The following is a 26,636-nucleotide window of genomic DNA, read 5'->3' as shown; positions in this document are numbered from 1 at the left end:
CTAGATAAGTTACTCCATCTTTTCAAATCACAAGGTCCCCATCTGTAGAGCAGAGCTAATTGGTTTTGAAGATGAGGTGCTATAAACCAGAAGTATAATGTCTGGCCCACTGAAAGCTAAAAGTTACAAATGATAAAGTACAATTATCCAGAGAAAATTAAGTCTTCTTCCCATTCCAAAATTTTAGTTCTATTCCTAGAAGGCAACCACTATTAACCATTTCTTCTGTACCCTTTAAGAGATTTTTCCTGCATATTATATGTATTCCCTTTTGACAGCAATAGCAAGGTACTAACATTCTTGTAGGAACAGAGATTATAAGCCCTTTCTACATAATTATACTGCTTCTGTCCTTTCATACCATTACATATAGCTCTATATCTAATTATTTTAAATAGCTCCTTTATACTTCATTGCATAAATATACCATAAAATATATAGCCTGTTTATGGACTTTCAAAGATGATTTAATTATCTGCTATTTCCTACAATACTACCATAAACATCCTTGATCAGCTTATGTACATGTGTTGTAGGCTAACTTTATAAAAGTAGAACTACTGGGACAAAGATGATGTGGATTTTCCAATTTAATGGATATTGTCAACAGCCCTCCAAAGATGTTGCACCCAATCTCCTTCCAGCAACGTGTAAGAGTGACATTTTGTCCACCTCCCTGCCAACACTGTCACATCAACTGTCCTTTATCTGACAAGTGAAAAAAAATTGAATTATTTACTTTAGACAGTTGACCCTTGAACGATGTAGGGGGTTAGGGATGCCAGCCCTGCTCTCAGCAAAAATCCACATGTAATTTATAGTCAGCCTTCCAAATCTGAGGTCCCTCCATATCTGTGGTTTCGTATCTGCGGATTTAATCCAAGGTAGATCGTGTACTACTGTAGTTACCGTAGTACGTATTTATTGAAAAAAATTAGTGGACCGCACAATTGTTGTTCAAAGGTCAGCTGTATTTCTGTAATGAGTAAAGTCTCATATCTTTGTACATTTATTTTTTCAAAGAACTGCCTATTCATATATTTTGCCTGTTTTTAATGAGTTATTCTTATTGATTTGCAAATGCATTTAACATGTTAAGTAAATTAACTTTCTCTTAGTACATCTCGGAAATATTTTTCTAGGCTGTCCATTTGGCTTTTGACTTTAAAACATTTTTAATAAGGTAGAAAACTTAAGTGTTAAATTTATATTTTATAGTCAAATTTTATATGGTCAAATGTATCAATCTTTCCCTTTTTGTCCCTCTGGACTTAAGACTTTTTAAAAAAGGCATTTTTTTTTTTTGTTAAAAGCATGTACTTGTATTTTAAATCAATAGCTTTTGACATTTCTAAAATACAACATAATTTATTCTAAGGTTATATCTATCCACGATACACAGAACAAAAAAGTTTCCAAATTCCAACAATTCTAAAAACTCCTGCTACTGCTTAAATTAAAAGCCAAAACAATCAATCATTTCCTTGCATGCCATCATGCCAATGTGATTGTTAATAAGTGGATACTTTTAAGTGCTTTGGGAAATATCCTCTTGAAGCAGGCTCGCCATATCTTGCTTATGCTGGCAATTTATTTAGTAAACCCTTTACTTATACAGCATGATGTTAAATTCCAGGGCTATTTGGTCCCAATTGATGCATTACACACATTGGTTGCTTAAACATGACACTGGGGTTGGCTGTGATTCTCTAAAGGCAAAGTCAATTCAACACGGAGACAGTAATGGCTTAGCTGGCCCCATGTGCCCCTTCTTCACTCCAGTTCAGGAAGTGTGTGTGTGTGTGTGTGTGTGTGTGTGTGTGTGTGCACGCGCGCGTAAGTGTGTGTAATTCCTCCCCCCTCCCTCCCCCCACTACAGCAGAATAGACACTTAGGTGGAGTAGAGTGCAGGTGTTTCTCACTGAACGTGATCTGCGTTCACCGACAGCAAAGCTGTACTGATGGCTCACGCAGTAACAACCAGGCATTGTGCTCTGTGCTGGGGAGAAAGAAAGCCAAGGTTGCCTACCTTCCTGGGGCTGACAGTCTGTGGGACAACAGAATAATTAATAATAGCTAATAGCTAACATTTTTGTAAGGAATATCAGGCATTAGTCTAAGCACGTTATATAGATATATTATCTTAATTTTCCATCAATCCGATGAAATAGTACTACTACTATTGCCATTTTTTTTTAAGCTGAGCAAACTGCAGCCCAGTGTAATTAAGTAATTTTCTCAAGGCCACAGCGTAAGCAAGGGACAGCTGCAAGGGGTGGAGTCTGGAGCTGTTCCTCAAATGCTGTTTTCTGCTGCAGCCCATTAAATGTAGGTAATTGTACCCGAGAAAGTAGTTTATGCAGCACAGAGTCAGGGGAAGACTTGTCTCACAACAGTGTCCGTCTTTCTGGCTTGTCTTCTTCAGCAAGATCTTTTTTTCATGGATCCTGTCTTATAACACTGATCCCACCAACCATGTGCGGTCACTGGTATCTGTCACTCGTCACGTCCCCCACGCTTCGCCAGAAGCCCTGGGCTCGGAGTGGGACTGACCTGAGCCATTCCAATCTACATACTCTGCATGCAGGGTTTTCTGATCTGGAAATGCACGCTTCCCCCGCTATCACAAAGCTTTCTGAACATGAGAACGGAACTGGCCAAATGGAGAAAAAGCAGGTCAGTAGGTCCCAGGAAATGAAACCAACACATGGAATAAAGTAGACTTGCAAGATAAAAAGGGATCCCTGATAGCATTAAAATGTACGGCTTTCTATTCAGATAGGGCCTATCTTGATTACTCTGCAGGCACCCTGATATTCTTCCAATAATTTTTAAATTTTTATGTTTTTAGCAAAACTCATTCAAGTTCCAACTAATACAAGCTCCACTGCTGTAGGGAGAAAATCAGAGTGTCATGGGAACATACAGCAGGAACAGCTGTCCAGGGAATGCAGCAGAACATCTTAGAGAAGATGATTAGGACCTGAGAAAAATGTTACAAGGGACTTCCTCTTTCTATTTTTTCTTATTTTTATCCCTACATTGAATTGGAGTATCAGAAAGATAATCTCCAAGGAAAAGAAATGAAACATACACATAAACGACTGCAATGTAAAGGAATGCATATGTACTGAGAGCCTCATGTTGTCCTACAGGGATTCCCACATATGTCTGCCCACCAAAATCACACAAAACACTGTTTTAAAGATGCAGATACATGGGCCTCATCTGAATCAGACTCTGGAGGCTGGACCTAAGAATCTGTATTTTAATCCACTCCCTGGGGGATTTTGATGGAAACTTCCCGGAACCAGTCTGCAGGGCTTTATTTACGAACCACTGTTTTGTCCAGTAAAATCCATGGGCGTTCTAAGGTGGGAGAAATTTCTTCCTACTACAGAAGATGAAAAGAGCTTCAGGGAAGGGCAGCATTTCATTTGGGCCTCGCAGAGAGGGTAAGAGTTGAACAGGTGACCAAGCAGTGGAGGGCAGGGTGGATGTACTTACTGAGCGACTCAAACCCTAGTGTGAAGGGGCTCTCAATAAATAGTTTACTTAATTTGATTTCCAAGGCCTCAGACCTCCCCTTCTACCTCTGCCCCCATCCCCATGAATTGGAAGCAAATTAATAATGGTGTCTATAAATAATTAATAGGCCTCTGTTGCCTGCACTGTGCCACATCTTAGGTCAAAGTTGATAATTATACTCATTATCTATTATGTACACCCATTGTATAGGCACTGATCCACTGATTAGGATATTTATATACATTATCCTAATTAATCCTTACCAAAACACCATAAGGTTGTCATATTATTGCCACTTTGTGGATGAGTTACAGAGACCCAAAACAGTTAAATTTCCCAGGGGTGGGTGGTGCTTGGACTTGAAACCGACTATGCGTGGCTCCAAGTTTGGTGATTTTAATAGTACAGTTGAGTCCTGGAAGTTTTGCAATACAATACGGTGGTTATGAGCATGAAAGTCTGGGTTTGGGTTTTGGCTGCACTGCTTACTAGCTATGGACTTTAGTTAACTTCTCTGAGTTTAAATTTCCTCCTCTGTAAAACTGATTGCATTTAGTATCCCTTCCAAGGTTATTAGGAGGACTAGGTGAAATAAGGCATATCAAAGGTGCTTATCAAGAGTTTTTAGTTAGAACTCAATAAAAGTATCATTATTACTGTTTTCGCTATTGTTACTGGATGAGTCACTGTGGTATCAGCCCAGAACAATGCTTTTCTTGCCAAAACATTAGGAAAAATGATGTTGGGACATCACACAGGATGAACAGTACCAAGAATATACCCTCTATGAAGGCAGACACCGGGCCCATCCTGTTGACTATGGTATCTACATTGCCTACAATCATGTTGGGCACGTAGCACATGCATAATCAATGCTTATTAAGTGGAGGAAGTACCATCACCAAACTTTAACAGAGTATGTAATAGCTTAGGAGGAAACATTTTAAAGATATTTTTCTTCATGTTTATTTCCTAGCATGTCATCATTTAAAATTGGTACCTCCATACAACATTGTAAATCAACTATACTTCAATTAAAAATTAAAAAAAAAATTTTTTTTAAATAAAATGGGTAGCGTAGCTCCTAAGGAATGTCTTACCAACGACCTATTATCAAAAGGCTTCTTAATGAGCTAGGCAATTAAAAAAGAAAGTCTCCATTTGAATGGTGACAACTTTAGATTTCTCTGAAGGCACTAAATTTATATCTTAAACACCTCAAGGATTGATATACTCATTCTTTGAGCCCAAAAGTGTCAAGAACTGCCATTCTCTGAACTGCCATCTTCCACCCTACCAACCTCATAACCAACAACTATCCTAAGCAAGGACATGGATGAAAACCCCAGGAACTGAAGGATAATTAACAGCAGGAGTCAAAGGATATTGCCTTTGTCACTGCTGCATGATCTTCAAACAGAAGTAAATGTATCTCACTATGGCAACTGGAAGGTAACCACATTAAATTAGTTTTCCATATACCTCATCATACCTTCCGTATACCTCCTGCTGTCACTTTGCCCATTTATTTTTAAGAATGGACACCGCATGATTTGCCAAAAAGGGAATAAAAGGACCCAAAAAAATTGAAGCACTGGTTAAAAATAGTTCTTTTGGTGGATTTTACCAGTTTTCCATTAATTAGGTGAATGTTTAGTCATCATGCTATATTCCCAAGTGGAGGCAGTTAGCAAAAAAACTACTTACACCCTTTCAAGACAGTCACAACAAGGAGGAAAGAAGTTCAACTCAGTCCTCCAGAAGCCATAGCTTTACTAGCAAGTCAAATCAACCAATATTCTTTGAGCATCTCTGTGCCCAGGACTGTGCTAGGCACCGATGGAAAATCAAAAGGAGCTTGGGATTAAGTCACATCCTCAGGAAACTGAGTATGACTCATTCAGTTGTATTTGCGAGAACCTGGATAATCCAATGCCCCTGCCTCACTTTTGTTTTATTTTTGCTATAGTGTATGTATCTTTGGAATTCATTCTTGAATCTTTCTGGAATTAAATGAGTATAAATAAATACATAGGCAAATAAGCAGACAAATGAAAGCAATCAAATGTTTGGTATAGAAAGAAGCTCTATCGAGAGGGGAGCAAGTATTGTGGCATGGCAATTTTGCTTCTTGGTTTTTAGTGAAGATGGAATGCTTTGAGGAAAGATAAGAAATGATTTGAGTTGGACAGAATTGCACTGGAATCCTAGATCCACCACTTACAAGATAAATGGAATTAGGAAATTTACTGGCTGTTTCTGAGTTTCAATTTCTTGTTCATAATGAATATTTTTATATAAAACTAATATGCTCATCATAAATACAGAAAAGTAGAAGAAAAACAAAATCATCTAAAGATAACAGTGATTACTATTTTGATTAGTTTTTCTATCTTCTAGACATTTTTATTTTTATCAGAGGTATGTATCTATATCTATCTACATTAAACACTGATGTTAGTCCTGTGATCCACTTGTCTCACGCTTCAAACTCTTCTGGCCAAGAAGCTAACACTTTTGCTTCTTTGAGCTAATAAGATTGGTAGTTTCCACCGTATCATCTAAATAGTATTTTTTTTTTTTCTTGTCAGTTTTAGGCATTCCTTACTGAATTTTCAAGGTGGCAGGTGGGCATTTAGCTCACTTCCTTGGTCTTTTGGTCTTACCCCAACATGCTCCTATCTTTCTAATACAGTATAGCTGTATCTGATAAAATAATTTCAATTAGATCAATATTCAGTATTTCCATGATTATGAGTATAGAAATGGTACACACACCTGAGTCATGTAGTAAACCACAACTGGTTTTCCCTTCTTGCACATGTTTTTTTTTGGTTTTCCCTGGAGTTAATAACTGTCTTGTTTATACTTGTTTGCTTTTCTGTAGCCTTTTTCCTAATTCAATCTCAAACTCTTCTCTAGTTGTCTAAGTTCCCTTTCAACATGTTCAAGTGCATCAATCACAAGGCCATCTTCCTGAAAATGTCTCTACCAGAGCCCTCCAATCTGGACTCTTTATCCTTTTTGCTTCACAGCTGTCATTCTTGGGCTCCTCGTCACAGTCGTCCTAGGGATTTCCTTCACTCCTCTTTCACGAAGGAGTCCCTGCTTATTGCATGCACTGTCTCCCTCTTTCTTGCTTGATTCCCCTGTTTTCGTGGAGTGCATTCTACAACAGTTTTGAAGGAAGGATTGCATGGGAGGTAAATTTTTGAAGCCTTATATATATGCAAAATATTTTATTCTACTCACGCTCAATTGCAAGTTTGGCTGAGTATTGAATTCTAAGTTCAATTTCCTTCAAAATTTTGAGGCCTGGCTCTCCTTAATTTCTAGCTTTTTGTGTGGCTCTTACGTCTAAAGCTATTTTGATGCCAGACTCTCTGATGTAACAGTTTTCTTCTCTGGAACCTTGCGGGATTGTGTATTTGTGTTGAATGTTTTGAAATTTTATGATTATATGGGCTTATTTTATTTGTCATGCTGGGCACTTGATAGGCTCATTCAATCTGGAAAAGTTCTGGGCTTTTCCTTTTCCTTTAAATTATATAGTGGTTTCCTCCCTTTTATTTTCTCTTGCTCTATTTTTGTACCTGCTGTTATTTAAAACTAGAACTCTTAGACTGGCTCTTAAGTTTTCTTGTACTTACCCTTCTGTTTTCTATCTCTGTTCATTATTCTAGGAAATTTTCTTAAATCTATCTTCTGAACCTTTGGAATTTTTCCATTTTTGCTGTAATTTTTTCTCCTCACACTAATTTTTGGTCTATGAATGTTGCTCTCTTGGTATCCTATTTTTTTTCCATCAAAATAAATTTTTGGTCGCTATATCACATCTCTCTCTGATAGTTTTCGTCAAGTTGCTGTTTTTTCTGTTCAAGTGTTTTAGTAACCGTCAGTCCTATTAGAAGCCTTTCCCACATGTCCGAAAATCCTTGATTATCTGTTCATCTTTAAGTGTGGAGACCTAAACCCTTGTCTGAAAGTTCTGAGCAGAGGGTGGAACTTGTCGACAGCAGGCTTCACTCCAGAAAACAATAGCTAGGATGTTGAGTTAGAAAATTCTGAAGTCGACTAACTTTTTTTTTTTTTTTAAACGTTGGTTTTTAATTAATTAATTAATTAATTTTTTGGCTGTGTTGGGTCTTTGTTTCTGTGCGAGGGCTTTCTCTAGTTGCGGCAAGCGGGGGCCACTCTTCTTCGCGGTGCGCAGGTCTCTCACCGTCGCGGCCTCTCTTGTTGCGGAGCATAGGCTCCAGATGCGCAGGCTCAGTAGTTGTGGCTTACGGGCCTAGTTGCTCCGCAGCATGTGGGATCTTCCCAGACCAGGGCTCGAACCCGTGTCCCCTGCATTGGCAGGCAGATTCTCAACCACTGTGCCACCAGGGAAGCCCCAGTACCCCGTTTTGAGACAAACTCCTGGGAGCACTGGTTTCTCTTGTTCCACCTGACATCCACCTGTCTCTCTGACTCAGCTCTAAGTTTTCTATATTGAAGGTTCCCTATAACCTCACCATGAATTGCTAAATATGAGTACAAGCACAATCTTAAACTTGAGGGGGTGGCATGGACTCCTTGGGTGAATACGTGGACTCTTTTTCCAGGGAGAATAAAGAACACAAGCATACAAACTAGTCTTGGTATAAATCACAGGGTTCCTCAGAATCCTATTTATAGATCCCATGTTAACAATTAATAGATGTCTTCTAAGTGAGAGATATACTACCTCTAAACCAGAATCCTAACATAAAACCCTAAGTATAAGCCCCATTCACAAATCAAATGGTAATCTGATAGCACTTTCAAACACTTACTATATGAAGCACTGTGCTAGGCATTTCCCTTGCATTATTTCATATAATTCTTTTTTTTTTTTTTTAAGGAATTCCTTTATTTTTATTTTATTTATTTATTTATTTTTGGCTGTGTTGGGTCTTCGTTTCTGTGCGAGGGCTTTCTCTAGCTGCGGCAAGCGGGGGCCACTCTTCATCGCGGTGCGCGGGCCTCTCACTATCGTGGCCTCTCTTGTTGCGGAGCACAGGCTCCAGACGCGCAGGCTCAGCAGTTGTGGCTCACGGGCCTAGTTGCTCCGCGGCATGTGGGATCCTCCCAAACCAGGGCTCGAACCCAAGTCCCCTGCATTGGCAGGCAGATTCTCAACCACTGCGCTACCAGGGAAGCCCCCATATAATTCTTATTAGCCCCAAAACACAAGTAAAACATTGAGAAGAGAATAGGTAACTTGCTCAAGGTCGTAGAGCTAGTAATGGCTGGAGTTAGCAATCAAACCAAGGGTATAGGTTATGAGTTGAGTGTCCCCCCAAAAAAGATACATAGGAGTCACAACCGCTAGTACCAAAGAATGTGATCTTATTTGGGAATGACGTTGTTGCAGATGTAATTAGTTAAGATGAGGTTGTACCAGAGTAAGGTAGGCTAGGCCCCTAAACCAATATGACTGGTACCCTTGTAAGAAGAGAGAAGCCTGCACACAGACACAGACCATATGAAGACAGAGTCAGAGACTACAGTGATGCTGCCACAAGCCAAAGAACTCCGGGGGCCACCAGAAGCCGGAAGAGGCAAGGGAGAAGCCTCCCCTAGAGAATCCAGAGGGGGCATGACCCTGCCAACACCTTGACTTCAGACTCCTCGACTACATAGTTTTCAGTGGAAACGCACTGAGGAAAGCAAGCAAGTCAATTCTAGTTACCAATTAGGAACCTGAGTCTTCAACAGAAATTCTTTTTAATGCTTCAATCAAGCCGTAGTTTAGAACATTTTTCCTGGTATGTTATACCCTGGACACAAAATGAAGTTATCAAAATGACAATGACTTTAATATTTTATAAAAGTAAATCAAAATTATTCTACAAGGTATCATACAATGAAGTTGATCTAAAAAAGGTTGAAGAGTGAGTGACTGATGATGATCAGGACGGTGAAATGAAAGACATGGATGCAGGTCATTGAAATTGTTGTCCTTGGAATCAAAATGAATAGAGGAAGACAAGTAAAGCTCAAGAGTAGTGACGAACTGCGTAATTAACTCCAGGGAAGAAGAGGTGTTATATATTGAACCCGTAACACTTCAGCAATAACACTGAAGGGATACGTGTGTGAGTGATAGCAGACGTGAAGATGAATGCCACTGTGAAATGAAATGACTCAGCTCTCCGACAGCAGGATGCACTGGTAGGCACGTAATGAGTGTCTGATGTATTCTTATTCAAAAGCAATCCCCTAGGTTTGTTTAATTTTTTAAATTCATTCTGGTTGGCCATGTGGGAGGATATCTATAACTGAAATAAATGAGATTCATTTACATCAAGATTCAGGATGTAGCCATGTGGCTATCCGATTTCAGTGGTTTAACCTTCCTACGCCTCAGTCCTGCTATGTTTAAATTGCTGGCTGATCTGATGATAAAGTGCATTTTGGTAGTTGGTCTCTGCTGCCACTCCTAACAAGAACGTTACTGGGTGGTGAGTACATCTTTACATCACTTGATTCCAAATCGAACTCCATGACATACTCAGTATCTGGATGGGAAGGTGGGGGTGGGTGAGATCCCAAGAGACAGTGCCCAGCTGGCCACCTACCAAACTGCCAGCCTGAGGCAATGACAGCCACCACCATGCCCCATCTGAGTATGTCATGGGGGTGCTCACCCCCAAACATCCCCCTCATCAGCACCCAAATCTTTGCTGTAGGTGGAGGGTACGAGGGTCTAGGTAACTGACTTAGAAGGCTTCCTAGGGATGGGACAGACTATGAGGCAAAGCTCCAAGCCCCTGGCAGGTGATCCACTGCCCCATCAGACCTCAAAAACATAAATTCTAAGATAAAATTAGTAAAAATTTAGAGACAGCAACTGGAGGCAGTGAAGCCCACGTGTGGGGCCCTTGTGAACACAAGGCACTGTGTGCCTGCATTGGTCTCATGTGGATGAAGCCAGCCCTGGTTCCTGGTCACAGCATTTCACAGGAATTAACCAATATAAAGGGAAGAAATCATCAGCTAAGACTTGCTCTAGCATCTCCTCTTTATATAAAAAAAAACAACCCTCCCTTAACATCATACTCAGCTTCAGCTCTTGGCTCATTTCTCTGCTTCCCTTTAGAGTAAACTTCTTGAAAGGGTTTACTGTACTGGCCGTGTCCACGTCCTTCCCTCCCAAACACTCCTAATTCCCCAGACTCTGGCTCTTGCCCCCATATCCCCAGTTGAACTGCTTTTGTCAGTATCACCTATATCCTGCTGATTGCCTAATCCCACAGATACTTCTCACTTTACTCAACCACCCAGGAACATTCAGCACAAGAGACTACTTCCTCCTTCTCGAAGAAGTCTTCTCTCTTACATTTCACGACAAATGTTTTTCATGTCTTACAGGCTGTTCCTTCTCAATTTCCTTAGCTGATTGCTTTCCTCTGCCTGACTGCTAAATACGGGGGTTCTTCTCCTCTGTTTCTCCTTACCCTCCCAAGGCAGACTCATCCCTCCCCATAAAATTAAAAACCACATCTTTGTTTCTCTGACCCAGACTTTTCCACTCGTCTCTGGCCTTGAGATCTCAGCCTCCTACTTGACATCACCATTTTATGCACAGTCATTTTATGCATCCAACCAAGAACACTTAACTATGACTAAACATGTCTGCAACCCTTCAGCCCCCCTTCTTCTGTATCTCAGCAAACTGTCACTGCCATCTACTTGCCTTCTCAAGCAAAAGCCTAGAATTCATTCTTGATTTTGTTCTTTTCCTCTTAGTCCACCTTCAAACCATCAGTAACTCTCAATTATTTTATATTGAAAATACATGTTGAATAAACTCTCAGCTTTCCATCTCCATTGCCACTCTGTTAGCCCAGGCAGCACCATCTTTCACCTCAAATGAATATGATTGTCCTAATTGAGAGAGGTCACCTCTTTCTTTTTTATCTTAGATACTTAAATGTTAACTACATAGAACTTCTTAAAAATTAAAATTGTATTTTTGGATTTTACAGATCAGAAAATCCCATCTACCTCAAAAACAAAAAGCAAACAAAAACTGGGGGAGAAAAGGAAAACCAATATTGGATAGCTTTTATATTTTATTTTATTTTTTTTAAATTTTATTTATTTTTTGGCGGTGTTGGGTCTTCATTGCTGCACGCGGGCTTTCTCTAGTTGAGGTGAATGCAGGCTACTCTTCATTGTGGTGCGCGGGCTTCTCACTGCGGTGGCTTCTCTTGTTGTGGAGCATGGGCTCTAGGCATGCAGGCTTCAGTAGTTGTGGCACACGGGCTTAGTTGCTCCGCAGCATGTGGCATCTTCCCGGACCAGGGCTTAAACGCATGTCCCCTGCATTGGCAGGCAGATTCTTAACCACTGCACCACAGGGAAGCCCAGCTTTTATTTTTTATTTGCCAAGTAAGAGCATTAAAAATTGTGATTATGATAACAGTAGTAATAACTTATTGAGCAATTACTATGTGCCAGGCAGTATGCTAAACACTTTTTATGGGTAATCTCTCTTTATTTCCACCAAAAATATTTGAGGCAGATACTATTAATAACCCCCATTTACACATGAGAAAACCAGGGATCAGACAGACAAGTGACTTCTCTAAGTTCTCATTGTGGAAAAAATTCTATTTCCACAATCCTTAAATACTAGACACACACACAACAAGAAAAAAGGTAATCTTAAAATTTTTGGTCGGAGACCTTCAAGATGGCGGGGGAGTAAGACGTGGAGATCACCTTCCTCCCCACAAATACATCAGAAATACATCTACATGTGGAACAACCCCTACAGAACACCTACTGAACGCTGGCAGAAGACCTCAGACCTCCCAAAAGGCAAGAAACTCCCCACGTACCTGGGTAGGGCAAAAGAAAAAAGAAAAAACAGAGACAAAAGAATAGGGACAGGACCTGCACCAGTGGGAGGGAGCTGTGAAGGAGGAAAGGTTTCCACACACTAGGAACCCCCTTCACAGGCGGAGACAGGGGGTGAGTCGGGGGGAAGTGTCGGAGCCATGGAGAAGAGCACAGCAACAGGGGTGCGGAGGGCAAAACGGAGAGATTCCCGCACAGAGGATCGGTGCTGACCAGCACTCACCAGCCTGAGAGGCTCGTCTGCTCACCCGCCGGGGCGGGCGGGGGCTGGGAGCTGAGGCTTGACCTTCGGTCGGATCGCAGGGAGAGGACTGGTGTTGGCGGCGTGAACACAGCCTGAAGGGGGCTAGTGCGCCACAGCTAGCCGGGAGGGAGTCCGGGAAAAAGTCTGGACCTGCCTAAGAGGCAAGAGACCATGGTTTCCTGGTGCGCAAGGAGAGGGGATTCAGAACACCGCCTAAACGAACTCCAGAGACGGGCGTGAGCCGCGGCTATCAGCGCAGACACCAGAGACGGGCATGAGACGCTAAGGCTGCTGCTGCCGCCACCAAGAAGCCTGTGTGCAAGCACAGGTCACTCTCCACACCTCCCCTCCCGGGAGCCGGTGCAGCCCGCCACTGCCAGGGTCCCGTGATCCAGGGACAACTTCCCCAGGAGAACACACTGCGCGCCTCAGGCTATTGCAATGCCATGCCGGCCTCTACCGCCGCAGGCTCGCCCCGCATCCATACCCCTCCTTCCCCACAGCCTGAGTGAGCCAGAGCTCCCTGATCAGCTGCTTCTTTAACCCCGTCCTCTCTGGGCAGGGAACATATGCCCTCAGGTGACCTACACGCAGAGACGTGGCCAAATCCAAAGCTGAATCCCGGGAGCTGTGTGAACAAAGAAGAAAAAGGGAAATTTCTCCCAGCAGCCTCAGGAGCAGCAGATTAAATCTCCACAATCAACTTGATGTACCCTGAATCTCTGGTATACCTGAATAGACAACAAATCATCCCTAAATGGAGGCAGTGGACTCTGGGAGCAACTGTAGACTTGAGGTTTGCTTTCTGCAACTAATTTGTTTCTGCTTTTATGTTCATCTTAGTTTAGTATTTAGAGTTTATTATCATTGGTAGATTTGTTTATTGATTTGGTTGCTCTCTTCCTCCTTCTCTTTTTTATATATAGATATACAATTTTTTTCCTTTTCCTCTTTTTGTGAGTGTGTATGTATATGTTTCTCTGTGTGATTTTGTCTGTATAGCTTTGCTTTTACCATTTGTCCTGGGGTTTTGTCTGTCCTTTTTTTTTTTTTTTAGTATAGTTTTTAGCACGTGTTATCATTGGTGAATTTGTTTTTCGGCTTGGTTGCTCTCTTCTTTCTTTTTATTTAATTACATTTTAGTTTTTTTATTTTTAGTAATTATTTTTTACTTTTTATTTTAATAACGTTATTTTATTTTATTTATTTTTTTCTTTCTTTCTTTCTCCCTTTTCTTCTGAGCCATGTGGCTGACAGAGTCTTGGTGCTCTGCCCTAGTGTCAGGCCTGAGCCTCTGAGGTGGCAGACCCGAGTTCAGGACATTGGTCCACCAGAGACCTCCTGGCTCCACGTAATAACAAATGGTGAAAGCTCTCCCACACATCTCCATCTCAGTGCTAAGACCCAGCTCCACGCAACAACCAGCAAGCTACAGTGCTGGACACCCTATGCCAAACAACTAGCAAGACAGGAACACAAACCCCACCCATTGACAGAGAGGCTGCCTAAAATCATAATAAGGTCACAGACACCCCAAAATACACCACGAGATGCAGTTCTGCTCACCAGAAAGACAAGATCCAGCCTCATCCACCAAAACACAGGCACTAGTCTCCTCCACCAGGAAACCTACACAACGCACTGAACCAACCTTAGCCACTGGGGGCAGACACCAAAAACAACGGGAACTATGAACCTGCAGCCTGCGAAAAGGAGACCCCAAACACAGTAAGTTAAGCAAAATGAGAAAACAGAGAAACACACAGCAGATGAAGGAGCAGGGTCAAAACACACCAGACCTAACAAATGAAGAGGAACGAGGCAGTCTACCTGAAAAAGAATTCAGAGTAATGATAGTAAAGATGATCCAAAATCTTGGAAATAGAATGGAGAAAATACAAGAAATGTTTAACAAGGACCTAGAAGAACTAAAGAGCAAACAAACAATGATGAACAACACAGTAAATGAAATTAAAAATTCTCTAGAAGGAATCAATAGCAGAATAACTGAGGCAGAAGAACGGATAAGTGGCCTGGAAAATAAAATAGTGGAAATAACTAATGCAGAGCAGAATAAAGAAAACAGAATGAAAAGAATTGAGGACAGTCTCAGAGACCTCTGGGACAACATTAAAAACACCAACATTCGAATTATAGGGGTCTGAGAAGAAGAAGAGAAAAAGAAAGGGACTGAGAAAACATTTGAAGAGATTATAGTTGAAAACTTCCCTAATATGGGAAAGGAAATAGTTAAGTGCAGGAAGTGCAGAGAGTCCCATACAGGATAAACCCAAGGAGAAACATGCCAAGACACATAGTAATCAAACCATCAAAAATTAAATACAAAGAAAAAATATTAAAAGCTGCAAGGGAAAAATAGCATACAAGGGAATGCCTATAAGGTTAACAGCTGATCTTTCAGCAGAAACTCTGCAAGCCAGAAGGGAGTGGCAGGACATATTTAAAGGGATGAAAGGGAAAAACCTACAACCAAGATTACTCTACCCAGCAAGGATCTCATTCAGATTTGACGGAGAAATTAAAACCTTTACAGACAAGCAAAAGCTAAGAGAATTCAGCACCACCAAAACAGCTTTACAACAAATGCTAAAGGAACTTCTCTAGGCAGGAAACACAAGAGAAGGAAAAGACCTACAATAACAAACCCAAAACAATTAAGAAAATGGTAATAGGAACATACATAGCAATAATTACCTTAAATGTAAATGGATTAAATGTTCCAACCAAAAGACATAGACTGGCTGAATGGATACAAAAACAAGACCTGTATATATGCTGTCTACAAGAGACCCACTTCAGACCTAGGGACACATACAGACTGAAAGTGAGGGGATGGAAAAAGATATTCCATGCAAATGGAAATCAAAAGAAAGCTGGAGTAGCAATTCTCGTATCAGAGAAAATAGACTTTAAAACAAAGACTAGTACAAGAGACAAAGAAGGACACTACATAATGATCAAGGAATCAATCCAAGAAGAAGATATAACAATTGTAAATATTTATGCACCCAGCATAGGAGCACCTCAATACATAAGGCAAATGCTAACAGCCATAAAAGGGGAAAATGACAGTAACACAATAATAGTAGGAGAGTTTAACACCCCACTTTCACCAATGGACAGATCATCCTAAATGAAAATAAATAAGGAAACACAAGCTTTAAATGATACGTTAAACAAGATGAACTTAATTGATAGTTATAGGACATTCCATCCAGAAACAACAGAATACACTTTCTTCTCAAGTGCTCATGGAACATCCTCCAGGATAGATCATATCTTGGGTCACAAATCAAGCCTTGGTAAATTTAAGAAAATTGAAATCGTATCAAGTATCTTTTGCAACCACAATGCTATGAGACTAGATATCAATTACAGGAAAAAAATCTGTAAAAAATATAAACACATGGAAGCTAAACAATACACTACTTAATAACCAAGAGATCACTGAAGAAATCAAAGAGGAAATCAAAAAATACCTAGAAACAAATGGAACTTAATGAAACTTAAAAGCTTTTGCACAGCAAAGGAAACCATAAACAAGACGAAAAGACAACCCTCAGAATGGCAGAAAATATTTGCAAATGAAGCAACTGACAAAGGATGAACCTCCAAAATTTACAAGCAGCTCATGCAGCTCAATATCAAAAAAACAAACAACCCCATCTAAAAATGGGCAGAAGACCTAAATAGACATTTCTCCAAAGAAGATATACAGATTGCCAACAAACACATGAAAGAATGCTCAACATCATTAATCATTAGAGAAATGCAAATCAAAACTACAACGACATATCATCTCACACCGGTCAGAATGGCCATCATCAAAAAATCTACAAACAACAAATGCTGGAGAGAGTGTGGAGAAAAGGGAACCCTCTTGCACTGTTGGTGAGAATGTAAATTGATACAGCCACTATGGAGAACAGTATGGAGGTTCCTTAAAAAACTAAAAATAGAACTACCATATGACCCAGCAATCCCACTATTGGGCATAGACCCTGAAAAAACCATAATTCAAAAAGAGTCATGTACCACAATGTTCACTGCAGCTCTATTTACAATAGCCAGGACATGGAAGCAACCTAAGTGTCCATCAAGAGATGAATGGATAAAGCAGATGTGGCACATATATACAATGGAATATTACTCAACCATAAAAAGGAATGAAATTGAGTTATTTGCAGTGAGGTAGATGGACCTAGAGTCTGTCATACAGAGTGAAGTAAGTCAGAAAGAGAAAAACAAATATAGTATGCTAACACATATATATGGAATGTAAAAAAAAAAAAAGGTTATGAAGAACCTAGGGGCAGGACAGGAATAAAGATGCAGACGTAGAGAATGGACTTAAGGACATGGGGAGGGGGAAGGGTAAGCTGGGACAAAGTGAGAGAGTGGCATGGACATATATACACTACCAAATGTAAAATAGCTAGTGGGAAGCAGCTGCATAGCACAGCAAGGTCAGCTCGGTGCTTTGTGACCACCTAGAGGGGTGGGATAGGGAGGATGGGAGGGAGACGCAAGAGAATGGAGATATGGGGATATATGTATATGTATAGCTGATTCACTTTGTTATACCGCAGAAACTAACACACCATTGTAAAGCAATAATACTCCAATAAAGATGTCAAAAAAAATTAAAATTTTTAATAGAGTTAGCTTTATGAGAAACTACATTGCCCTTGTTTTTCACCTTTCTCCACAAACTAAGAAAAATGTTACATTTGTCCACAGAGGGTATCTGGAAGCTACTGATTTAAGCTGTAACTCTGACACCATGATGCTAGTTAAGGTTGAAGGTCCACTCTAGAACATTTCACTGGTGATTCACTGATTAAGAAATTACTTAGCTGGCTCACTAGCCCTTTATCAAACCGAATGGTTGGCAGCAAATTGTTGCTGCTAATACATGTGGAGCTTGGCAGGTCGTTTAAGGATATATTTGAAACTTCTCCAGGGAAGGAGCTTCCAAGGCCAGTTGAGGCATCTGCTTGCACAGTCAGCAATTCCCTTTTAGGAAACGCGGTGCCCCAGGGAGTCTCGGCTTTACCGACACCCATTACTGGTGCCAAGACCAAGCAGTGGGCACCAACAGCTTCTTTTTCTGCTGCCTGGACCCCAGTTCATGAATTTGCTCAGAAGTCAGAATTACACTGGCTATTTCTATTTCTTTAGAACAAATCAGGAAGTAGAACAGTGGGGCAGAATGGGGGATCAATACCCCCAACTGTTGGATGCCTCTCAGTTGACTAAATAAATGCCCCAGTAGGAAATAAACTCTATCTAATGATATTTCAAATGAATTCTCGGTTGTACCCATTTAACTGAATCCAGTCTATGGGGTTACCAAAATATATATATCACAAAAATAATATATTTTATTCTCTAAAACAGTAGATTTCTCAGTCCACGTACTTCCACTGACTCAGACTAATGAACCAAAAGAGAGTTGGTGAAGACTGCCTTTGTTAAGCATGTATAGAGAACAGATGTCAGTCTCCTTGCCCAGTCCCTCAGTTACAGCTAGAGGGTTATGAATGGATATCAGAGGAGCCCCTGGCACATGTAAATAAACGTCTGCAGGATGCTTTAGAGCAAAGGTTAGTACAGTATGGCGCACGGGCCAGATCCAACCCACCATCTATTTTTATATGGCTCATAAGCTAGGAGTGGCTTTCATATTTCTAAATGCTTGGAAAATAAAAATATTTTGTGACAAGTGAAAATGATGTGAAATTCAAATTTCAGTGTCCACAAATAAAGTGTTAGTGGAATAGAGCCATGTTCGTTAGTTTCCACATTATCTCTGGCTGCCTTCATGCCGCAGCAGCGGAGTTGAGTCGTTGTGACAGAGACTGTCTGAACAGCAGAACATAAAATATTTACGATCTGGCCCATCACAGAAAAAGCATGCCAACCCCTACATTCAACTGTTCTCAGAAATAACAAAAAACATAGGTTACTCAAGTGTAAAACAAGGTTAATATTACTTATTGTACTGTAAATATGCCTCCAGGAAGGAAAGAAGAAATAGTTCAGGAGAAAAAAAAAAAAAGCCTCTGCCAGTCTTTTGAATTCAAAATCTATACCCATAGGTTTCTCAGTCCTTTCAACCATATAAATTGTGCTCAGTGTCCTATTTTAACAGGAATATAATTCCATCATTGCATTGTGTATGTGTGTCTCCAAATAAAATTTCCACAAATGATCCCATAGCAATGCATAGTTGAAATCCTCATATAATTCATAGGACCTAAATTGGGAAAGTGATGGGTAACGCTGGTCACCGTAATTAAGTTTACACTGGCAAGGCCATATAGCAGAAGTCAGATTCTCTGAAGGCCTTCACTCCCATTCTCATTGAAGTAGTTGATGAATATTGAAGCCAGCTTACAGATTTCGTTTTTCAACCTAGGTTAGTTTCAAGATGAAAATGAAAAAAATGTCTATAGCTTTGGATAGGATAAAAAGTTAGTACAGCATGAGTGTTTAATAATTGGCAAATACATCACCATAATTTGTTCATAAGACACTCTTTGAACTAAAATGTTCTTTATTTAAAGAACAATAAAGAAGTGAATTATCTCCCAATCTAATTCCCACTTGGAGTAGAAGCAGCCCACCATTAAACAGAGCTACCTTGTGTTTTACTCATTAACCTGAGTTAACATGAATTGTGTTGCCTGAAAAAGTTGTGGTGAGGAGACCTTAGAGAAAAACATAATCGCTCTTCAGCTGTAGAGATTCTGCAAATCATAAACTGTAGCTATTAAGCCAGGGAGGGGAGGTAGGGGGGGATAAATGGGAACAAATGATGTTTCCAGTAGAAAAAGAGTGTTCCTGATCATGACCTTTTGTTTCCCAAATTGAGATCCACAGAGAATTATTTGCCACAAGGTATTAAAAGGTTTTCCACAAAACTGATTTAATCTTGAGATAAGTTTGAAAAATATCAGAGTACCGAGATTTCAATATTGTTGCATATTTCAGAGCCTTTATTATGCTAATAAGCATTGTGAATCTCCAAGGGCAGGATGTAAGTTTCCTAAATTTGTTTGAGTAGATTCTCCTAAACATGTATCAGGAAACATGCAAATCGGAAGCACTAGCTCCGTCTTTGATGTCTGTTTCCTTGGCCGTCTAGTCTGTTTCTCCCAGATTCCTCCAATCCCTTGGGATAGGGGAAATTAAAGCCCTCCCAAGTTAAAAGTGTTTGTTGCTATAAACTAGTGGATCTGAGATTATTTATGACAAACACCTTAACTAAATATTAGACCGTCCAAGATAACATAATGGTTTTAATGAAGCTGATTCTCGGGCTTCCCCGGTGGCACAGTGGTTAAGAATCCGCCTGCCAATGCAGGGCATACAGGTTCAAGCCCTGGGCCGGGAAGATCCCACATGCTGCGGAGCAACTAAGCCCGTGTGCCACAACTACTGAGCCTGTGCTCTAGAGCCTGCAAGCCACAACTACTGAGCCCACGTGCCACAACTACTGAAGCCTGCGCACCTAGAGCCCATGCTCTGCAACAAGAGAGGCCACCGCAGTGAGGAGGCCATCACAATAAGAAGCCCGCGCACCACAATGAAGAGTAGCCCCTCTCGGCAACTAAAGAAAGCCTGCGTGTAGCAACGGAGACCCAACGCAGCCAAAAATAAATAAATAAAACAAATAAATTAAAAACCAAAAAGAGGCCAATTCTTACTAGGGAAATTTTCATTTTACTTTCCCAATCATTTTAACAAAAAATAGTAAATAATATCAGACAACATAACTCACGTTTGAGAGGGGGAAGTCTGAAATTCATTTGCCTACCCACTGGGTACAAATATGCAATGCATGGACATTAAAATAACAAAGAAGAGTCTCAGAGTCCTTCATGGCTGGAATCAATTCAGTAACCTCCCATTTCTTTTGGATTGCAAATCTGTGGCCAATTTTTTTGGCCCAACTTTTTGAAGGACCCAGTGCCTCCCTCACCAAAGAAGATGTAGGAAAACTGGAAGCGGTCACATATCCTAGGAGACAAGTGTTGCCAAATGAAAGTGGAACATTGGGTTTTCAGCAAGTCTGAAGAACAATGCAATAATTGAGCTCTCTTTGCAAACTCAGGGCATTGATGTACTCTTTGTAGAGGCATTTTAACCTAAGGCCAACTGTTCTTAGCTACAGCACTCCAGAAGAAAGTTGTCTCTTGGTTTAACTAAACCAACTCTATCACCTCTACATTCTTTGTATATGCTTGGAAACACATACTACTTATAATGATTGCAAGATCCTCTTCTGTTGCCCAGACTGTGAATTATAACCAAGTCCACTTTTCTCCATACTAAAGAATTTCTCTAAATCAGCCTGAAAACCTCAATGATTGGACTTTTAAAATGTTAATTTTTTAATCAAACAAGCAAAAGAAAAAAAAAAAAACCCAAACAAAACAAAAAGCACTGCATTCAGAGAGAGGAAATAAAGCAGATATAATGAACAAGCTATAAACATTAAAAACAAGTATCACCTGTACTTCTTTTCTTTCAGAAAACTTAGGATGCTTTTCTGTATCATTATTTCTCATAGTATCCACATGATAGTTGGGTCTGGGGGACAACTGTCACTGTGTCTGTTGATCGAATGGGATTACTTAAATAATCTGCTTTGGGCTTAAATCAGAAAAAGTAAGTTTATCGATTTTTCAGCCCAATGAGTTCTTGATTTTGCCTTAAATGAAAATACAATCATCCCAGGGGGGATCACAGAAAAAAACAGATAGGATTATGTTTTTGTGAAGTTAATAATTTGGCTTCTTTTCAGAGGATTTATATAGGTTTTCACAGAATCCATACAATCTGCCATCTGGCAATTCAGCTCTGTTGATAGAAGTGTGAATAGGTCATATTAACGATGGCATCTACACAGTTGCATGTAATCGATTTTGTTTCTTTTAGAAGTTGAAATACTTCAAAGAGTTCATGCTCAGAGACTCTGACACTGGTAAATAATATTATAACTAGCATTAATTGGGTGGTTACCTTATATGAGACACCTTGTTAAGTGTTTTATCTGCGTTATTTTATTCTATCCTCACAACGACCCAGTGAAGTATGCCCAATTAACTTGTATTTTATATATGAAGAAACTGAGCTAACAGAGGTTTGATAACTTGTACAATAGAAGGGTTTGGGTTTTTATTTTTTTTCAGATTAATTCACTAGTAATTATTCAGATTTGGGGACTTTTTTCTATCGTATTTCAAATCCCTTTAGAACACTTTATAGTCAAGTTGACTCTGGTGTTTGATGGCTGAGCAGGCTATATCCCCTTTGCTTTTTGTCATAGAAATACACAGATTGCTAGTCTGTGGCACAGCTGAGATTTGAAACTGTGTATGGGTTTCCACTACCAGAGCCCTGGCCTGCTATGTCAGGTGGCCTCCCACTACTAAAACACAAAACATAATTAGGTAGAAGACAGTGTGCTGGGTGGTTCCTCAAAAAATTGAAGACTTATCATATGATCCAGCAATTCTGCTTCTAAGGATGTACCAGTTGAAAACAGGGACTTGAACAGATACTTGTACACCCGTGTTCACAGCAGCATTATTTATGGTAGTCAAAAGGTAGAAACAACCTAATGTTCACTGATGAATGAAAGAATAAACAAAATGTGGTATCTGCATACAGTAGACTATTATTCAGCCTTAAAAAGGAATGAAATTCTGATACATGCTACAGTATGGATGAACCTTGCTAACTGAAATAAACCAGACACAAAAGGACAAATATTACATGATTCCACTTATATAAGGTACCTAGAATAGTTAAAATCATAGAGACAGAGTAGAATGGTGGTTGTCAGAGGCTGCGGGGAAGAGGGAATGGGGAGTTACTGTCTAATGGGCACAACATTTCAGTTTGGGAAGATTAAAAAGTTCTATGGTGGTGGTGATGGTTGTCCCCAGATGTGAATATACTCAATGCCACTGAACTGTACACTTAAAAATCGTTAAAATGGTACACTTTATTATGTATTATACCACAATAAAAAATGTAACTAGGACTTGGGTTTGCCCTAAGCCACAAAAGAAAACAACAGTATCATGTGAGGTCTACTTTGTAAAAAATCACTTCACATTTATTAACTAAGCCTCCTGCTCTTCCACAGCAGCTGTAAAGCTTATACTTTGTTTTCACTAAATAAAGATCAACACAAGTAACTAACAGAATGATCTCAAGATCAGATCAGTATCAAAGGGAACAGCATGAAACACAAAGTGTCAGGATGAATTCCAGCAAGAACAGCTTATCTCAAGGGACATCCACTAACATCTTATTCCTTAATTACCTTCAAAGTGAACCAAAACATTTTTTCCATGAGAAAGGAATCTTGAAATATTACTAGGGAAAATGGGTACACATTTTCTCCTCAAGTCTATATATTGGGAATAGCAAACACTTTGAAGGAAATATTAGATACTTTTCCATCACATTTTGGGATTCTTTTCAGCAATATATTAAATAGAATTAAATTGGTTCATTTAAGTGCCCTAGATTCTGGCCCCATTTGATTATTTATATAAAAATAGATCAAAAATGATATAGGCATTAATGTTCTTGGATTAGTCAGTGCTTTTTTTGTTGTTTCTTAGTCAGAAGCCTCATAGCAATCAAAGTTTAACCTTGTGCTCAATCCAAACCTATGAAAGGAGCCAAATCACCTTTATAGGATTTACTGATTAAAAAAAAGTGAATAACCGAACTTCATACTTTTCCTCCCCAAAACTCAAGTGATCTTGTAAACAAGTTAATATGGCAGTTAAATGCGATTCCTTTCAGGACTTCGCTGGTGGCGCAGTGGGGGAGTCCGCCTGCCAATGCAAGGGACATGGGTTCGAGCCCTGGTCTGGGAAGATCCCACGTGCCGCAGAGCAACTAAGCCTGTGGGCACAGCTACTGAGCCTGCACTCTAGAAACTGCGAGCCACAACTACTGAGCCCGCGTGCCACAACTACTGAAGCCCGCGCGCCTGGAGCCTGTGCTCCACAACAAGAGAAGCCACCGCAATGAGAAGCCCGCGCACCACAACGAAGAGTAGCCCCCGCTCGCCACAACTAGAGAAAGCCCGCGCACAGCAACGAAGACCCAACGCAGCCATAAATAGATAAATAAATTTATTTTTAAAAAATCCCTTTCATAATATACAAACTCATCCTCATCGGAATATGAAGACATAGGCAACTGGTCATTTCCGATTTTGTCATTATTTGGACTTTTTCCTGTGCTTGAACTGTTCCTCTGTTATTACGTGAGTGGCTTCCTCACCTTTTTCAGGCTTTACCTCAGATGTCACCTCGTCAGAAAGGCCAACCCTGGCCACACCCTATCTGAGGTGGTCTCCTTACCATCACCTTGTCACTCTCCCTAAGATCACTCAGAGTCATTTCCTTGGTGGCACTTTAACACTATCTGAAGTTATCTGGCTTATGTATTTGTGAACTAGTTTATTGTTTGCCTCCCACCATTAGAATACGAGCTCCACAAGGGCAGGGGAAGGGCCATCTTCTTTCCTACTCTGTTCCTCACATCTAGCAGAGGGACATCTAGCAGAGTGATGGGCTCATAGTAGGCGGATTAGCCTTTCTACTTCTGCCTTGCAACTGTGTGAACGGACTCAGAGCTTCACCCCTGGGAAGTGCAGACATACCGTTACGCTCAGCTCTTGTCTCTAAGGGTGCTGCTGCAGGCTCACCTCATTGGCCTGGGGGGCAGGACAACAAAAAGTGGTGACCTAGAGGGTGTTAAGAAAGATCTGCTTGCTCCTTAAGCCTAACTTCACCCCAACCTAGTTTTCCCAGAGCCCCTTGAAGGTACTTATAAAGTGGTACCTGATTTCCCATTTACCATAATCCCTTGGGGCAGTTGCTTTCTTGGGCACTCCATGAGACCAAGGGCTGGCTGGATTAAAGATTTAGACATCTCTGTATTTTCTCATTATCATGTTACCCTAATACCTTAAAACAATACATACCCCTAGCAAGTAACAAGCATGAAGCTGGCCTCTCTTACCTCCTCTGTTCTCTGAGGACCAGCCTCATGCACATTAGCTTTGAATCTGTAGGGAGCACAGTGAACCAAACAAATGAAATCCAAGCCTTCTTACCTTCCCATTTTAGAGATGGAAAAATCAAGTAACATCCCTGGCTTCTAGATCCTTGACTTTACAACTTGATAAAGCAAAGCAAGGCAACAGATATGAGTGGGAAAAAGTTTTCTTAAGACCATTTTCAAACTATATAATTTAAGGGTTCCTATGAAAATATTTTGTATAGGTAGTCATGATGCACCTCTAAATTGATAGTGAATAGCTGGCAACAAGGCATCTTGATCGGTTAGACATTTGTGTTTTAAAGGGTCCAACCAAAGACTCAAAAATTAAGATCGCAGCAGACTTCTGTTTGTCCCCCAGCCGTGGCAAATAGCTAATTGTCCCCTTCTTTTGTAACAAAACATAACTCCTTGTATTTAGAAGGTTCATGGTCACGCAAGATAACTAACTAAATTTCCCAGTCTCCTTTGTAATGAAGCATGTGCATGTGAGTGAAAGTGACAAGCAAGAGGCAGAGCATATCCTTAAAAGAAGTGGGCTCGGTCTCCCCACTCTTCCCCTTCCCACTGGCTGGAATGTGGATGTGGTGGTGAGCCATCCTGAGGCATGAGGGTGACAGTAACACTCTAGGGCTGGGAAGGGAAGGAAAGAAGCCAGCTTGTCAGAGCCAGAGTCCCTAACCCTTCGCAGCCACATCTCACCTGAATTACTTATACCTAGATTGTTACGTGGGAAAGAAAAACACTACCATCTTCTTTATGCCACTGTTATTTGTAGTTTCTGTTTGAGCAAACTTTCCTTGATGATTCAGATGCTGCTTCATAATTTTTGCAAAGTGCCTTTAGGATCTCAAAATGATAAACTTTTGGAGTTGAAAAAGACCTTCAAAGGTTACTACCCTCTCCTCTCACTTGATTGATGAGGAAATTGAAGGTAAATAAACTTCTTGAGCACACAGGTAGCTGGTAATAGGACTAGTGTTCAGATCTCCTGGATTTCAGTTCATTGTTCTTTTTCTCTGTGGTCCATTTAGCAGAACTCCCTGGAAATGACTCTGAGGGCTGCCTCTGGGGGGCCTGGATAACTTACTAGCTAGGACCCAGGGCCGCCTTTGTCCCAGGCAACCTATAAACAATATATGCCTACAAGGCTGCTGTAAAGTTTCCCTTTTCTCCAATAAAACTGATCCTTTTTCCTATGACCTAGCATTGTGGAATTTGCCTAGGACCCTGGAACATGCTAATCAGAAGCTCAGGAGGCACCAACTTGCTTGCCTGACTCCACTCTATAATATTATGAGTATCAATTATCATTCACATGCAACTTGATAATATAAGAATTTTTCTATAACAACTAGCAATAGGGGTAACTTCAACTGTCAAGGGAGCAGCACAGAGAACAAATAAATCATTTTGTTTCAATGTCTTCTATCCACCAGATGTCAACCCATAGCTCCCTTTGAACAAAGGGCATTGGTAGAGTTGTGATTAAGAAAGCTGTATGATATCACTTATATGCGGAGTCTAAAAAGAAATGATACAAATGAACTTATCTACAAAACAGAAACAGACTCATAGAGGTAGAGAACGAACTTATGGTTACCAGGGGGAAAGGGACAGTTAGGGAGTGTGGGATTGACATGTACACGCTGCTATATTTAAAATGGATAACCAACAAGGACCTACTGTATAACACAGGGAACTCTGCTCAATATTATGTAACAACCTAAATGGGAAAAGAATTTGAAAAAGAATAGCTACGTGTATATGTATAACTGAATCACTTTGCTGTACACCTGAAACTATCACAACACTGTTAATCAACTATACTCCAATATAAAATAAAAAGTTT

At 40.3% G+C, this 26,636-nt stretch overlaps 1 protein-coding gene across 2 annotated transcripts in view; it reads right to left on the bottom strand.

Moving 5' to 3' along the window:
• The window catches only part of STK32A (serine/threonine kinase 32A), a 123,119-nt gene that overhangs the window by 92,082 nt on the left and 4,401 nt on the right, over nt 1–26,636 (bottom strand). The window lies entirely within an intron of this gene.

Source organism: Balaenoptera acutorostrata, chromosome 2 (genome assembly GCF_949987535.1).
Source record: "Balaenoptera acutorostrata chromosome 2, mBalAcu1.1, whole genome shotgun sequence".
NCBI lineage: Eukaryota > Metazoa > Chordata > Mammalia > Artiodactyla > Balaenopteridae > Balaenoptera > Balaenoptera acutorostrata.
This window is presented reverse-complemented; position numbering and strand designations above follow the sequence as displayed.